This window comes from Arvicanthis niloticus, chromosome 3 (assembly GCF_011762505.2).
Source record: "Arvicanthis niloticus isolate mArvNil1 chromosome 3, mArvNil1.pat.X, whole genome shotgun sequence".
NCBI classification, from domain to species: Eukaryota; Metazoa; Chordata; class Mammalia; order Rodentia; family Muridae; genus Arvicanthis; species Arvicanthis niloticus.
Genome location: NC_047660.1, coordinates 57,674,177 through 57,692,693, shown reverse-complemented (window position 1 = coordinate 57,692,693; position 18,517 = coordinate 57,674,177). Strand labels below are relative to the sequence as shown.

Below are 18,517 nucleotides of genomic sequence, written 5' to 3'. Positions count from 1 at the left end.
TATCAAGTTAACACATTAACAGCCATCAGTTTCTAAGGCTACATTTAACTGCTCATTATCAAATCTCTCTGAAGAGTTTTAACAATTTATCAGAGTTAAGTGCACAGACTTCTTCCATAGTTGTACAAATTTCAATCAAAAAATAAAATCGCACTTTTGCTCACAAAATGTCCTGGTTTCCTCCCAGGCACATGAACTGAATCACTGTCATACTTCAGGTACTATTTAGAAAATAAAAACCAACGGCCCCCTCCTACCCTCCCCCCCCCCAAAAAAAACCCATCACCACACCCTGAGATTCAAGCACTGGATATACAGCTCTGTGGTAGAATGTTTGCTAGTACAAGGCCTTTGGTTCAATCTTCAGAATGGCAAAAAATAAATACAGCATTAAGTGTTCAGCCAATATGATTTTTTTTTTCCTTTCAGGAATTGATCTGGGGCTTTGGCATGCTAGCCAAGTGCTCCACCACTAAGTAAGAATACTTCCTAGACCTAGTCTAAAAGAGTTAACAAAACCCACAACTGAAGTATTGCCTGCTATGACAATCTGAGTTTCATCACTGAAACATGTACAGCTGAAGGTCCTGACTCAACTGTTCTCTGAACTCCGTGCATGCACTGCCCCTACCATACAGACAGTAATAAGATAAAACTTGAAAAATCACAACTATCAAAAAATTTCCTGTGTAATCTATGTTAAATATGTATATTACAGAGCTAAAAAACTTAGTTAAGCCCAAAGTTATCAATTTGTAAGAGAAATAGAAACATTTATTCTGTTAAAATAATTTATATATAATAAAATGCTATTTATAGGACCTCAACTTTAAATGCAAGTTATCTTTCAACACTTTAAGCATTGACCCAGAAACATTAGTTTGGATATTATTAAAAAACAAAACATAAATTAGAACTAGACATTAAATTTAAGTAATACCTAGTCTTTAAATTAAAAGTATGAAATAGTAGCAATATAGTAAATTTAGGTATTTTGCAAAAATCAATAAAATAACTCCAATCTTTTATCAAAATGAATAAGATTTTTTTCCACTTAAATTGTCAGTAAACAATGTTAGAAATAAACTATTAAAAAAAAAATCCAAAGGTTAACAAGGTAATTTTGAATATACTTATTTAGTATAAAAGGTGTTTGTAATACAATTTATAACATTAAGTTGCTTACTATTGTTGTTGTTGTTTTCTTTTTCAAGTCCCTCTGTGTAGTCCTGGCTGTCCTAGAACTCACTAAGTACACTGGGCCAGCCTTACAGAGATCCTCCAGCCTTCCCTCCCAAGTACTGGGATTAAAGGCATGCACCACCACCACCACCCAATTTGTAACATTTGGATATATAGAAATAGTAATGGATTAATATTAGAAATCACATTTGAAACATGCTGCATATTTTCTTTCAAGTGACTATATCAAAATAGCAAAGTAATATTAACCTAGTTAATATATGATAATGAAATATCCAAAGTGTGGTTCATAGTGTTGAGAACGGAAATTATATTTCAAAGATATATTTAAAAATTTTTTTAAAGACTTAGAACTAAATACTGCCTATTGAAAAATGTTGATCAGATATTATCAGTTTTGATATATTATGCCATATTTGAAAAAAAATTAGGAAAATTTGTTACTTTTAGAAAACCACAAAATATATACATATACAAAACTGCTTCACATAAACATTTAAAATGTTCAAGCTAATTTTGTTATAATTTAGCAAATCTTTGCAATACTTAAAATCTCTGACAAAGAAAACAATTCTACTGACAGTTTCAAATGCAAGTTTTGTTTATGAACTAGCATTATAAATCACAAATAATTTTAAGGCCCCTCATCAACAAATGTTAAATTATACCCATCATAGTTTATTAAAATATTTTTTCATTGAAGGGAAATATTTCAGTAAGATAGAAATAATGATAGTACAACTGTACTTTTAGGGCAATTATTTTTCCTGAAACCCTGATCATGCCTTTAACTGAAAGTAAAAATACTATATTCAAGATATAACTATCTCTTGAGAATAATTTTAATTAAAAATTTAAATCAATTCAATAAATTTTTGTCCTCAAACTCTTACCTAATAAACCACATTTTAAAAGAAGAAATTTGCAAATTTGAAGTATTTACAACATGTCCTTTAAAGGACAACTAATCATTTATAACTCTAATAGCTTTTATTATTAGCCAAGTTAAGGTTTCTAACTGTATCAGAAGTGGTCAGCTAAAAGAAAACTTTTAATATGAGTACTATTGCTTTTAAATACTAAATTATTTAACAAGCTAAATTTCCTATGTTCATAAACATAATTGTAGAGAGAACAACATGATGTCAAATATTTGGTTCAAACAGTAATTCTAAGACCCTCAGGTATCATAAATTTTAAAATCTTAAATTCAAAACAACCATGCAATTAAATCTTCCCCTACACTATAAACTCATATACTGCTTTCTCCTTCCTTTAACTCATTAAAACTGTGTCAATTATCTGGACTAAGGGTAATAAATAAAATGTCGATCCCTGTCTACCCCCAAGACACTCCATTTTCATCCTAATACTCTCTAACCTAAAAAACACTGGGTAAGACAGAGGAAAAGTTTATTCATTCTTCACCCATCTAAACTGTTTTGTCATAATTTAAAAATCAAACTTATAAAGACATTCTATACTTTGTATTTATTTGAAATAGTCACCACATATCAATGTAACAAGTTATCAGAAATTCACTCTTATTTAATTAAACTCTAATTTCTATTTAGCTTTTTAACATCTCTATTTTGCCTCAATTATTAACAAATGTGCACTTCTGGATTATCAATCTCATAATACGAAAATATCAAACTCCACTTTTTAATATTTTAATATGGACCTCGAAATTCTAGCATTCTTAAACACACCTGAGAATGTGTTCTAAAATGTTTAAACTATTTAAAGTTAAAAGAGTTTTTTTTTTTTTTTTAATTTTTTTCAGAGCTGAGGACCAAACCCAGGGCCTTGCACCCACTGAGCTAAATCCCTAACCCCAAAAGAGGTTTTATGGGCAGAAAAACTGTATTTTAGTCTTAAGATTAAGTTGAACTTCTTAAGAAAACAAAGCTTTTGGGATTTTTTATTTGTTACTTATATATTCATAGCAATATTACATAGTCAACAATTCTAAAGAAAATTAACTATATTTTAACAACTGCCATTTTATTTAGCAAACAGCATTAAAATTTATGTTTAATACTTCACTGGAAAAAACTAACCAAGAAATAGTATGTTTTTTTTTCAGTTTCAACCAAACTGTGACTTGGAAGGTACTTAGAATACTTGAAATTTTCTTAAACTATTTTCATTAATCTTATCTAATTTTTAGACTGTACCTACTTCCCCACTTGTCAAACAGTCAAGTACTAAATTTCACTTGACTTAAAACACTTCATTTAGTAAGAATAAAGCCTACTACATAGTTAAATACACCATACATAGCACACTGTAGTAGTGACACCCTCAGGTAAAGGAAAATCATCACATATACTTTGTTCTTTTTTAGGGGGTAGGTGGGAGAAGGTAAATTCAGATGAATCTACAACACAATAAAAACATCAACTATGTTCTTCAAAATCTGGAATTTTAACAAGCAAGACACTTAGATTCAGTCAATTTACAATATTTCTGGGTTTTTAAAATTGATTTTAGTTCATTCAAATGTTTCACAATTAATATCAAGTCCAATTATATTACAAAGATATATAATGATAGGTTCTGAAAATCTGTTAGTATAAAGCAGACATACTGGCACATATTTACAATCCCAGTACTAAGGAAGAGATTGAGGCAGAAAAATTAGTAGTTCTAGGCCAGCTTAGAATATATAGCAAGTTCTTGGCTAGACTGTAGAATTAAGACCCCGACTCAAGAAAACAAAATCAAAAACAAACAAGTACAACATTAGTATACCTTAATCCCCCATCATATTCCAATGCATTACGTGCGTATTCAATCGGAAACTCTGGTTGTTTTCCAGAATTGGTTCTCTTCTAAAGGTTAAAATCTGCAATAAAAATGGCATGTATTATTGCGTGAAGTTACTCAACAGATAGAAATATCTCCAGTAGTTCCTTCTAGTTGATCTAATCCATCTTGACAATGCTCAAAGAACCACTACTATGGAAATGTTTTTAGAACAAAAAAATAACTTGATTAAGAACAAGCAATATGCATTATCACCCAAAGCCTCTTCAAACAAATCAGGTAAGTTTTCTGCTTTCTTTTCTCTTTATGACATTCATTTTCAAAGTAGCTATGAAAGAACTGAGAAAGATTATAAAAAATAGTCTTTGTAATTCTAAAATCTGTATGTCTTAAAAGTATACAAAGGATAGAGATAAAATTTGATTACCTTTCCCCTAAAATTGATTAAATGAATCAATGGTGACAAATTACCATTATTCTGAACTTTTGTGAACTTGAGTGAACATTTCCAAATATTTTAATATTACAGTTCTACCAATTTAAAAATTTTAAACAAATGAGAAATAAATGAAACACTACTAGACTAACCTTTTAATGCTTCCAAATAGAAGTAAAAATGCAACTTTATTTTTTCATTTGTTCACCCTTTCTGGATCTTAATGACTTAATAGGCAACAACTATGTTAAAAGAGCAAATTATTAAATTACTAAATATGAGCCATAGTGCATTGTGGAAGCTCTTTCTATTTTTATTTAAGAATGGCTGAGGCAAGAAATAAAATAAATAAAGAATGAATATCAAAAGCCCCTTTATGCCTGTTGCTAAATATTTGATTGTTTAATGGAAAAAATACATATTTTTCAAAACATAAGTTTTTTTAAATATTTGAGTGCATTAAAATATAGGTACCACAACCTTAAAAATAACAAAACAAAAAATTAAATGTTAAATTTTAATATAGTAATTTATGTTTTTAAGCAGTATAAGAATACCAGATAAGAAACAAAAGGTATGGATATAAAATAAAATGTTTAGGACTAAAAGAAAAACCTCAAATTTATTAGTTTACTTAGAAACATCACAAATCTTTCCTGTGTATCATTTCTTTGCTCAAACAAGACAGGCTTAAATAAGAGCATATTAAACTCACAACTTCGAGAAAAGTATTAATAAAGTGTACACACACACACACACACACACACACACACACTTATTTAATTCCATTACTTGAAACCTGTCTCAAAGAAAAATCCATTAAAGCATCTTTTATAAAGGCAAAAAACCAAAACAAAACCCCCCTACCTACCAGAAAAGCATTATTTACAGAATTTATGACCATTTGTACATACTAACAATCAGATATTACATAATAGGAACATTTTAAAATAGACATTATCATCCTAAGACAATCACGTTTTAGGGTTCTAATACTGTAACCTCTTAAAATTAAATGCTTTATCTCATTTTTATTTTTAAATAAAGTGGTACTTTATTACTGATTTCCTTGTTTTATGAGATAAGACTACAAAATTACAGCAAGTCAGTTTGAAATCTAATTATATGCTAAAATTAATTGCAAAGCATAGTTTCTAAATTTGTGCAATTAAAAAACAAAAAGGATAAACTAATCAGAGTTTTAAAATTCTTTCTAAAATGTGCTGTTCTAATTATAATCATAATTATGTTTCTTATAAAAAGGGTTAAAAAGAAATCAATGTGAGGATTGTCATTAAACAAACAAACAAAAAATCAAAAGGACAAAAGCTTTAAGGTTAGAAACGTTTTACGATTTGAGATAAACTTTATAAAATTTTCATAACTATTTAATTTATTTTAAATTTAATAAAAATTTAAAATCTAGCCGTCGAAAACTTAATGAAGAATATTAAATATAGTTTGGAAATTTCTTTCTGTAAACTCAATCAGCTGACCAATAGTTCTAGACTGAAGACTTTTCCCAATATTCTTTACAGTTAATACATACAAATAAATACACGAATAGAAGTAAACCTGTACACAAGTCTTCATGAAACAAAAACTAAAATGCAACACACAAAAGAGAAAACATGGGAACCAGAACGTGAATACTACTTTGAAATTTTTATTCTTAGATTTGGTTCTTAATAAACATTAAAAGATACTAATCTAATAGCATACAAAAACCTGAGGCTAAATTTTGTAAATGTACACTGAAGACAATAGCTTTTTTTAAATTGTCTAAAATTAGACGTTTAATTGGAACTAGTATAAAGAACAAACAAATGAAAATCAATGCTACCAGCGAAACTGATACTTGTTCCCACTCTGCTACAATAGTAAGTGGAGCGCCGGGAGAAGTATATCAGCACCATTCTTTAGTGCTGTTTTCCTGTGGTAATAAATAACTTTTGCAGCTTTCATAAAAGAATAGAAAATTAAGAGTAATCAGTTTCTGCAGAAAAACAGATAACTGCATATAAACATTTAAATAAATAGGTATATATTTATTGGAATTCTCCCTTCTACCTAGTATTACATAAAACATGAAAATACTTTGAATGTTGTGAAATTTATTTAGGTGGTAGTGTATTCTAAATCGTTATGAGAATTGGTTTAAATAAAGAATATCACTTTCAAAAAGTTGGTAAAACAAATGAAAGAAAAAATATCTTCAATTATGGCCCTTAACATAATACAAATCCCATAAACCGAAGTATCAAAAAAATATGTTGAATTTCACCAATCTGGTAGAATTTAAAGCTTTCCTCCACTTCCATAATTCTCTCCCAGTCACATAATTTGAATAAAAATTAAAATACAAAAACAAACTAACAATAAAAAGCAAAACAAACTTTACTAATGATTACATGCAGAACAGAAATGAGATCTACAATTTTAGTAAATCAAATTTTATAGACAATTTTAGGAAAATTTTATGAAAAGATCCAAAATGAACAGATTCTGAAAAAAAAAAGGATTGTGGACTCAGTAATCGTAATTATTATGAAAGTAATACAAAATAGAATATATTTATTATAATTTAGTTCTATACATTTATGTAAATTTCATTTGAATATTTCTAACTGTATGTTTGTCTTAAACTAATGTCTCAAAATTTCAATTATTTATAAGATATAAAAATTTAAAAGTTCCTTTCAAGATCATCTACTCTTTGAAAACCACACCCTGTCTGTTATCAAGATGCAATTAAAGGGAATGACAAGCAGGGTAATAAATATTGACGCCTGTCTCAAGTAACACTAAACAAAAAACTAACTGAAATCAATCAAATAAACCGACACATATTCACTGCTGTATATAACACATTTTCTCAGAATGAGTTTGTAAAAGGAATGCATTAATATATTACATTCGCTCACCTGTGCATACTTACTTGTTATATTCTCAACTAAGAAACATAAATGGCTTGTAAATTATAATTCTAAATCCACTGCAATGGCTGAGTTAGAAAACATTTTAAAATAGATTTGCAAAGTTCTAAGAATATATTCAATTTTTATGAAAAATGTAGAACAGACTAAAGTTCACTTTCATCAAAATGAAAGAAACAATTCTCCCACAATATGTATCCAATAAATACACGAAGGCTGAGATGAAAAAATTTTATCAAAGGAAAATAACCAAACACCTTAGATCCTTCGGAGAAGTTTTCAACCAATGAAGAACAGAAATGTCTTATAACTGCAACAGCAGAAATACAGTTTCCTGAAAACAGCCTCTGCAGTTTTACTTTTAAATATTTATTTCAGAACCGTTTGAAAGGCTTTTACAGAAGAAACAACTCTATTATGTACTAACTTAAAAAAAAAAAAAAACCTCCGATTTTACTTTTTGTATCTATTTGAGTAGTTCTCTGACTAAACATAGTTTTTCGGTAGGTCAAGAATTATCAGCTTTGGGATCAACATTCAAACCCCCCAGTTGCGCTTCCTTCCAGCCAATCAGTGGGTAAGAAGCCCGGCGTTTGGGAGCTCCGTTAGACACAATCTGAAAAACATCACATTGCGCTCCCACTCTTTTGGAAGGGATCTAAATGAGGGCGGGTCCCCCAGTTTTCACAGACACACACACAATCCAGAGTTCTGATCAAATTCCAGAGGGAGAAAGCTCTGTAGGGGGCCTGTTCGGGACAGCAGGTCACTGAGGTTCCCAAGCAGCCTTAGTCCTCAGCGAATAACTGAGAAGCTGCTGCAAAAGCATCTACAGAGGATTTGTAAGCCAGGTCCGTGCGACCCTCCCGCAGGACGTCACATTAGCTAAGGGTTAATCTAGGGGTGCTGAGGGGGGAAAGCGATACAAAATCTCATGGGTGTTTAACGTGGACTCTTCACAAAGACTAGTACCTAGCTAGTATTACCTAAAGTCAAAGCTGTCACCGGCTTATTCGAGAGCTGTCGACTCTGGGTTGACAAAAAGCCAACAGGCAACGAAAAAAAGAAACGAACCCCCCAAATGAAAGATAACTCCGCTTTCTTCCGCCTCAGCGTCAAGAGTTCCCAAGAAAAGTTGAGATCTGCAAAATTACCGTTAAATCGTAGGTGCAAAGGCTCGTCCGCAGGAAACACCTAGTTCCACGCTACTTTTCCTTGAGACACTGCGTTTCAAGGACTGGAGAAGGAAAAAGTCTTCTGAGAGCGCGACGCCAGGAAATCGCGAGCTCGCAGCCCCGTCCTTCCCTTCACCCCGACACCCCTCCCCCTCGAGAGAGAGGGGACCGCCGGGAGAGCAACGACAAAATGACCCAGCTGGATGCGTCTGTCCGCTGCGCCCGGGGCCCGGACCCGCCGGCCGGCCGGCGCCGCCTCTCACCCGCGCACCCCGGGTGCCGCGAGCAGCCGCCCCTCCGACGACCCAAGTTTCCCGGCCGGAGACGGCGCGCGCCCCGACTGTCGTGCACACCGGACAGGGCGGGCGCCTGTCGGGGAGCCGCGGGCGAACCTGCCGCGCCGGCCTAGCTCCCCGGCCGCTCGCGCTGACAGGTCGGGCGGCGGCCGCCCGGCCGCGTCCCGCTCAAACCGCGCCTCCCCTCCCCCAGCTCCGCGCTCCCGCCACAAGCGGCCAGACACCGCCCACCCGAGGGCACCCGAGGGCACCCAAGTTACGCCGGCCGGATCTCCTGGGGAGCTTCTGCCATTAAAGTGAGGGCAGACCCCGAGTCCAGTCCCTGTTCCCCGCACGGTCCTCAGGTCCCATCGCTGCCACCTCCCGAGACCCGCTTTGCTACTTGAGGCTCTTACCGACTGTGCGGGATCTGGCGAAGCCCCGCCGACTGCCCTTTGGTCTAAGTTATTTTTTGATGATTTTGGGGGGATTTTCCAGCGCGATCCTAGCGTCGCGCTACGCTCGGACAGGTTATCCCTTCCCTCCCGCTAGATTGATGAGATCAGGCATCACTCGAAAATGGCGCCGAAAGCGCTGAGGCTCCTCATTCAAATTCGTTAGAGCCAACCCCGCCGCCCCGGGGCATGCCGGGAACGCGGGCTGTCTCCACAGCTGTTCCTGCCGTTCCCCCCCCCCCCCACCATCCCCGCGCAACCTCGTTGCGCATGCGGAAACTTCTACCTCCCTCTCCCCCAGCACATGCGCAGAATCGTCGTGGCGCCAAGGAGCTCCACTTCCTCGGTTCCAGTCCCCGCTGTATTTTGCGCTTGCGTGTGTGCCTGCGTCGCCCCTGTGCGGCAGTGGACATCACTCCGGTAACACACTAGTACTCTGCCTTTGGGATGAAACAAATTAGGATCTTATCTTAAGCGTTTCGTGAAAGCAAAACAAAAACCGCTTTTAACTAAACGCCAAGCCACCGAAGTGTGCCTTCGAGCCTTGTGTGGTGGCTCAGGAACTTAAAACCGCGCATCGGTGTCGCGCTCTCGCCCTCCGCCAGCGCCTCGCAGATCTGTCACACTTAAGCCTCCAACTACTTCACGAGGTAGGAATTTTACGGTTCAATCACACGACCAGCGGGCGGCTGTCATACTCTGACGTTTCCCTCCACCCCAGACTTCGAGGCGTGCGACCCGCCCACTATGCACAAGCCTTTTGATTCTGAACTGGAGACGGAGCTTTCGGTTCTGGATTGGAGACGGAGATGCACAATCTTTTGGACGTCACTAGGGTACTTTTCCAAATGAAAAAAAAAAAATTAGTGCTGTAGTAAATTATAGATTCACCAGATAGTTTTCCGTTGTATGAAGCCCTGAAAAAGTTCTAAGAGCCACGGGGTATTGATAATGTGGTGCGCAGTGTATCAAACACTTTGTGGATCAGGCGTTTCACTGCCCACAACACCTCTATGAAGTAGGTATTATTTTTGTTTTATGGTTGATGATACCTGATGTTCTGATTAGAAATTCTTCTATCTTACAGCTGGTGAGAGCAAGCAAGGCAAACCGCCTTTTTAAACAAATGGCTCTATAACAGGACAAAAAAAATTGATGAAGTTAATATTTTAATTTTTCTTACAAAAGCATCTTTTGATCCTTCGTTTGCAAGACATCGTCCCTGCCACTAGGCTAATTAAGATAAAAAATTTAAAAACAAAAACTGCCATTGCTCCTAAATGACTATAGTTAGGGCTGTGTTTGGTTGTTTCCCTTGGTTCTCATGGATTTTTAAAAATGACTTTGTGTGAGTGTTTTGCTTACATGTGTGTATGTGCATCATATATGTGCCTTCGAACATCAAGAGAGGAAGGATTTTCTGGAACTGGAGTGAGAGATGGTTGTGATCCACAATATGGGTGCTGAAACTAAGCCTAGGTCCTCGGCAAAATCAACAAGTACTCTTAACTGCTGAGCTGTATCTCCAGCCCTATTGAATGGTTTTTTTTTTTTTTTTTTTTTTTTTTTTTAATTTTTCACAAAGAACTCAACAGTAAAAATCAGGAATATTGCTATGTTTGCTCTAGTTTTTATTATAAAAACAACTTGTGATGAATCATAACTTTAAAAAGTATCTTTTTATGGAGTTGAGCCTGGAGCTCAGCCTTGTAGCCCAGGCTGATAATCCTGCTTCAGTCTCTTGAGTGCTGGGATTACAGGTTTGTGCCACCACACCCCACAGAATTGTAACTTTTGAACAAAAAAAGATGTTATCTTGTTGTTATGCCTGTTAAAACAGTGGATTTGAGACTTAAGTACTAAAGAGTAAGCGAATTGGAGAAGGCTTCCATGGTTTGCATTAGTGAGGTACAACTGGAAAAGAAACTTTTGAAATCAGATCAAGACTGGACATGGCTGAATAGTGTTCAGTTATGTACACTTGCTCCAACTAAAACTTATATGGCGATCTTCTTTAGAATATTTAAGTCCCATTTTGTTTAAAATCTAACAAACAATAAATCCTTATTGAATCATTAAAATGGGAGAAACCAGACTCCAGTAACATTAAGTTCTTGTGCCTAAACAGAAAGCCAATGGGGAAAATATCTTTCCACCACAAGAGGGTGCAAATTCCCGAGTTAAATTTCAAAGGGGAAAAAAAAAGTGATTTTCTATTAGATCATCACACTCAGGATTTAAAAACTTGGAAGAATGTCCAATCTGAATTTTACAACTCCAACACATGATACACCTTATGAGACTAAAGAATCCCATTGTTTAGGTTGTAATTAGTATTTGGGTACCAGGGTGTACATTTCCAGCTGTCTTCCAGAAAGGCGTAATCATCTCTGTCTGCCCACTTCCACCCACTCATACTCTGTATACTCCTGTCAGAGAGTAGAACCCAAGTCGTATTTAAAATGTGGAATGCAATTACCAGCCAGTGAACAGTAAATGTGGATACTGTATTAAACAGGTCTTGAAATCTCAGTGCTTCCCGCCGCCGCCCCCCACCCCCCACTGTTTCAAATAGGAAGCGCGACTGATGGGCCGCTGGCTTCAAGATATTAACTTAGTTAAAACTGTAAAAGCATCCTCATTCAAGAGAGACTCAACATATCAGAATCAGAAACCATTTTGAACAGTAACTTGAAAACAACACACAATAAATTGTTTACAAACTGTTTAGCAGTTTGCAGGTTTGGGTTTGTTGTTCTTGTTTTTGTTTTTGTTTTCTCCTAGACAGGCTCCTCTATGTAGCTCTGGGTGTCCTGGAACTCCCTATGTAGACCAGGCTGACCTCAAAGTCACAGAGATCTATCTGTTGCTTTCCCAGTACTGGCAGTAAAGGTGCATACCACTATACACAGCTTTTTAGCATTTACAGCGCCCTTTTATGTTCCTGTTGTTTCCTTAAAACAAACTTTAAAAAACCCAACAAATTTAGCATCATGTTAGAATTTTTGAGGTTGGCCCTTTATAGTATTCCTCTCTCCCTGACAGGAGCCTGCCTCAGGCCGGGGAATGCTATCTCTTTTAGCATCTTTTGCTCTGGAAATTCCCACTCTTTGTTTTATAAGTCCTTGATGTATTTGAAGGATATAGCATCACACATTTTTAGAAGAATGTTCACTCCATGTTTACTTACAATTAGATGAAGACTATGCATTTCAGCTGAACTGCAGGGACTCTGTAGCCTGTTCCTCAGAGTGTCACTTGAACATGACGCCCAAACTTTTTTTTTTTTTTTCTCGAGACAGGGTTTCTCTGTGTAGCCCTGGCTGTCCTGGAGCTCACTCTGTAGACCAGGCTGGCCTTGAACTCAGAAATCCGCCTGCCTCTGCCTCCCAAGTGCTGGCATTAAAGGCATGTGCCACCGCCGCCCGACTTGATAATCATACTTTTGATCACCTTGTCTTTGTGGGGACATTATAGCCTACTCATCAGAAGTTCCTTTTATGCTCATAATTGCATATACGGTTTATGTGAAGGATGCAAGATGACTGAAAAAATCCATAGCCCTTCTTCATTTTCAGCCCACAGCATTCTTGTGTAAACAAAGCCCTTCTGGTTTCCCTACTTACCTATTCATTATCTTCGTGAGTACATTCAAATTCCTGTTTTTCCACTTCTGTATTTGCTTATTCTCATTTATGATGTCTGTCTATGAATATTTTTTAAAATTCATATTTGTTATATGCATATTTTGCCTATGTTTATGTATGTACACCATGTTATGTCTGGTGCCTTCAGAGGCCAGAAGCCGGACAGTATAAGATCCTCTCAAACTGGAATTGTAAGCCACCCTGTGGGTGTCGGTTTTAATTGCTGAACCATCTCTCCAGCCACTCTGCCCATATTTTTATTTGTATATTGTTTTTCTGAATCACTTAGGGTAGGTTACATATATCATTGTCTTTCACCTCTAATGTTAAACTATATAATTATTTTGATATTCAAGTTGTCTTATGTGTAGCTAGAAGTACTTCCTCTTGTGGCTTCTGTTAACATTACTTCATTTTTTTTTTTTTTTTTTTTTATTAAAGCACTCCTTTACTTGCTTGTGTAATGAGGTAGTACATGCTTATCTCATACGTAAGTTTGCTTTCCCCTGGAATAAGCCTTTTCCTTTTTAAAAGGCCTGTTTCCATGTTAGTGGAAAATCTTAGGGACCAAGGTTCAATATGATTATTGGTATTGGATTATCTGCTTCTTGGAGCTTGTTGGAGCTTGTAGGAGACAGTCCTGCGAAATATATGTGTATGTTCACAAATATTTATTTACAAATCTTGCCAATCTGTAAAAGATATAAATTTAATTTTAAATTATCTTAAATATAATTGAAAGACTACTATAGTGACATTTATAAAGTTCTGGATAAAAGAAATGAAATCCCCAGCACTCAGAGGCAGGCAGAACTCCATGAGTTCAAGGCCAGCCTGGTCTACAGAACAAGTTCTAGGATAGCCAGGGCTACACAGAGAAACCCTGTCCTAAAAACCGAAAGGGGGTGGGGGGAGAAATGAAGTCACCGCCACACCATCAATTCATATAGTTTTCATGTTCCCTTTTAGTCAGTGTATATATACATAATTATATAGTGCCACAGTTCTCTTAATCCCTTTTCACTTAACATGTTATAAACATATGAGTTACTATATAATTTTCACAATCTTCATTTTAGATTGCTCTGAGATATATCATTAGAAATTTCTATTCCTGGACATTTAGCTTATTTCTAGTTTTTAGTATTATGATTCTGAAATGAACATTTTTATACAGATGCCCCTTTTAATTTAATGTTTTATCAATTGATTGGAAGATTTCCTAGATATAAACCCTCTATGAGTTTTAATATATGTTCTCACACAGAATGAAACAAACATTTACCAGAATTCAAACTAGAATTGGAGATGGAGACAAAAAAATAATTTCTTTTAGTAGATAGTTGAATATACAGTGAAAAGATAAAATTTCCAAACAGTTGTAGCCTGAAAAAGAGGAAGATCATGCGATCCATGGAAATGGGTAACACAGGAAGCTTTTAAAGGAGGTAGTAATTAGATTGTGTGTTGAAAGAAGCTTGGTAGAGAGCACACTGGGATTGGAATGAGTTATGTTAGTGTACAAGGTAAAGGAGAGATCGGCCATTGAATGCATTTTAAGTAGAATCATTAGAATGTATGAAGATGGAACAGTTAGGAAGAACCTGGCATTTCAAACAGCTGGATCATCTGCTATAGTTTATAGCTTGGGAATCTTTGAAATTGATGAGAAAAGTCAGCCTGCTCAATTGGATAGAGGTTAGATCATTAATGGTTTTATGTGGTATTTTTATATTGATACAATTGGAAAATCTTCAAATTAATTTGGCTTATTTTCTGTTTTTGCTTTTGTTTGTTTGTTTTTTCTCAGACAGGGTTTCTCTGTGTAACCTAGCTATTCTGGAACTAGCTATGTAGAACCAAGCTGGCCATGAACACAAAGAGATCCACCTGCCTCTGCCTCTTGAGTGCTGAGATTAAAGGCATAAATCATATGAGATCTGTATTTTAGAATTTACTTTCTAAATGAAGGGTTGGAGAGGTAGCTCAGAGGTTAAGAGGACATACTGCTCTTAAAGAGGTCCAGAGTTCAGTTCCGCCATTATTTTATAAAAATAAATATACAAATAAATACTTCCACCTCAGCATTGCATTTGCATAGACATACAAATACATATGCATAGTTAAAAGTAAAACAAATTTTGAGAGAAATCCACAAAATTTTCTTAATGAGGTTACAGTAAGAGAAGAGAGGTGTGGAGCAACTCCTTTGGAGGGAACTGTCCAAGCAAATTAATGAACACTTGAGCTTGGAGGAGATGCAACAAGAGTGAAAGAAGGGATAAAAGACAGAGGAATTATTTGTTCAGCATGCAGGTAAATACTCCTAGGTAACTATTTAGCACTTACTCTATGCTGCATTTATTTTATATTTTTGCTAGTTATAAAGTATGTTAAGGGGTAACAAAACAACCACACTTTTTCCTCTTATGGCCTAATCAAATGAGGAAAAACAGACATTAATGACCTTACAAATCACAACTCTCACCAGTAACAAGAAGGTACAGGGTTCTGTGAAAGCATTATAATACGGGGAGCTGACATTGGACATAAATAGTTTTGGGGGGGCATGGGGGTAAAAGTGCCATAGACTGAGTGCATTTGGAGGCTGTAAAAAAAAAGAATGCTGAAAACATGAGTTTGAAAATATATAATTTCTCAACTATGCAAAATATAAGGATGAATTGTATAAGGAGCGTAGTAGATCTAAAGGAACAGAGGCAGCTGTGCTATGAGCCAGCTTGTCAGATACTAAGGAAGGAGATACAGAGATTTAGGGAGTGGTGATCCCCACCTAGCTTTGTTTATTTATGCTTACCAAGGCAGGAGGATTCCTGAGTTCAAGGTCAGCCTGGCCCAGGCATGGAAGGAATAATAATTTTAGGGTGGGGTCCCACTCAGCTATCTCATTGTCTGTATGCTTGTGGTCTCTGAGAATCCTGGGGCTAAGGTGTGTGTGTGTGGGGGGGATGCTGATTCATGGGATAATCAAAAGGGAACCTGGGGTAATGACTGAATGGATATGTAAAATAAAAAGTGGGCTTTTGATCTGCAAGGGACAAGCTATCTGAGAGTTTTTAGAATAGCAAGAGAAAGCTGTCTGGAGCAGAGCAGAACACAGATAGCAATCTGGAAAGCAGTCTCTAGCCTTCAGCTTGGACTCACAATTTGACTTTGAGTTCTTTATTTTTGCCACTCCTAGACACCTCTTCCTCAGAACCTGACTGAGAACTGAGGCTGGTCCTTGGCAGTATGGGACTATATGTTTTATCCTGTGTCAGGGGCATATGCAAGTGTGTGTGGAAGCAGGAGGACAGTACTGGGAACCACTGTTTGGGTTTGGGTCCTGTCCACTGTTTTCTGCTTTTCTCCCTTCTTTTCTCTCTTTCTCCCTTCCTCCCTTCCTCCCTTCCTCCCTTCCTCCCTTCCTTCCTTCCTTCCACGCTTGAAACTAGCCCCAGGGATATATCTTGGCTTCCCCAGTGTTGGAATACAACTGCACATACCATGCCTGTTTTGCTGTTGTTTTTAATATGAGTTCTGGGTATACAAGTCATGTCTTAATGCCCACCATGGACATGTAAGTTGGATAGAGTTGTTTCATGAAACATTAATGTGCATACTTTACCTTTTGTCAGGTGACCCCAAAAGGTGATTAGGCTAAGTTACACGGTGGTGGTGGGTATTTACATATGTGTCAGGAAGTGTATTTCTGTCTTGGGAAATTAACCTTGCATTGTTTATAGCCCTAGTTTCTAGAAGTGCAAATTCATATCTATAAGCATTTCCAACTGTAATTCTGTTCAGCATACAGGCCTAAGAGTTCTTTATTATCTTTTCCTGTATGTGTCACCTTGCCTTCATGTTCTTCACTACAAACCACTATGGACTGTAGTAAAATTCATTTACAAATTAATAATTAAGATTTGAAGGCTAATTAGCTTTTTACCCTCCACTAATAAGGATAACTCAAAAGGGGATAAGCTCATTTCATTCAGTTATCTACTTTCTAAAGTTGACGTGAAAATGCTGACTTTCAATAAAGCAATAAACAGTGCTTTGTAAACATTGCCATGTAATATAAGCCTTGTGAGAAACTAAAAGGAATTGAGCCATTTGGGTTTGGAACCACAGACTCCTAGAGTTAAAACATACCTCTTTCTCACTGCACCTATGTCCAAGTAGCCCCTGAAGCTATGAAAACAAACTTGTCCCACTCACTGTGACAACCCTTTAAATATGGCCATTATTGCTTTCAGTCTGGATGACAACTGAGTCCCCACTTGCTAATCCCTACAACCTTAATGGGCTCTTTGATGCTTCCTTCATAGTTTTATGATTTAACCCTTTTTTTCTGGTTAGACTGTAATTTAACAGGACAGGACCACTCTCAGAAAGTGACAGCCACATTTGTATATGTTCTCGAATATATCCTAACAATTGGCATTCACTTTTTGTCCCATCTATTAAAATTCCTGTATTTGGGAAAGCAAATTTAGACTCCTAAATAATAAAAATGAATCTGCTCTTGTCAGTTTATTTTAAAAAAGTTGAGGCCCTTGAGTACTGTCACTCATGTGGCCCACTGTCAGTCTTGGCACCATGTCTCTGTTTTAATCTGTGCTATCCTGAACTTTGATAAAGTTATCCTGCTACTTTTGTAAAAATAAAGTTTTAAAAAGTGGAGGGACAAAAGGTGCTTGCTGTCAAACCAGATGACTTGAGCTTACTCCCCAGACACCTTCTCCCATACTGTGCACACGTGTACATAAAAGAAATAAATGTAAAAGATTTTTATTTGAAGAATAAAACTCTTTGTGTAGAAAATGTCAGATTATATCTGATAACAAGAAAGATTTTGGTGATTTGGATGATCCTGGGAGCTGAGGAGGACAGGAAATCAGGAGTTTACAAGCTTGACTTGTTTGTTGTTTATAAACAGAAATGGAATTAGAACTATGGTTTCTAGGATACATGAATGAGGATATGTGGCCAGTTTTTTAGGACAGTTGAGTTGAATGCTACATTTCTATCATCAATGTATAAGGTTCTTATTAGAACAAATCTGTGGGGAAATAAAATATATTACAACCCTTACTGTTTTAAGTAGATTGACTGTTAAAGGCAACTCTGAAGAAACTTACTTCAAAAAGGTGAGTTTGTAGCTCCAATGGGAATACTTTCCATCATAAGAATTACCAATGCATATGCATTAAAGACTGTGAATGATTGGAAAACATTGTTTTCTGAAGACCATTTAATAATAACCCTCTTCTTCATCTCTGTTTTCAATTGACAAAAGAAGGCCTCACATTTGTCTTTTTATAATATCAATAATGTTTTTATAGTATCAATAATTTTTATAGTATCAATTATTAGTTGGGTGGTGGCACACAAGCCAATTCTAACACTCAGGACAGAGAGAGGAAGATCAAAAGGCTCAAAGCTAGCCTTGGCTATATGAGAAAACTACTTCAACAGAATTTTATATCTTTAGGATTATTGAATGCTGTTGTTCGTTTGTTTTTCAGGAAATTACAGTTTAACATTTTATGGAATAGAAGGTTTCATCTTTCAGCCATCAGCTAGAGAGAGAGCAAAGTAGGAAAGATGTGGAG

The 18,517-nt window shown here is 36.2% G+C and overlaps 1 long non-coding RNA gene across 3 annotated transcripts in view; it reads right to left on the bottom strand.

Moving 5' to 3' along the window:
• The window catches only part of LOC117705449 (uncharacterized), a 60,268-nt gene that overhangs the window by 21,147 nt on the left and 20,604 nt on the right, over positions 1–18,517 (bottom strand). Inside the window, exons 1-2 of one of the 3 annotated variants that reach the window (XR_013109329.1) lie at positions 9,214–9,436; positions 3,961–4,054 (exon numbers count right to left, since the gene is read on the bottom strand). This is a non-coding gene — a long non-coding RNA (uncharacterized LOC117705449). Of the gene's footprint in view, positions 1–3,960; positions 4,055–8,501; positions 8,801–9,213; positions 9,437–18,517 lie in introns of those variants that run through there. The other 2 variants (XR_013109330.1, XR_013109331.1) reach the window with 2 other exon arrangements.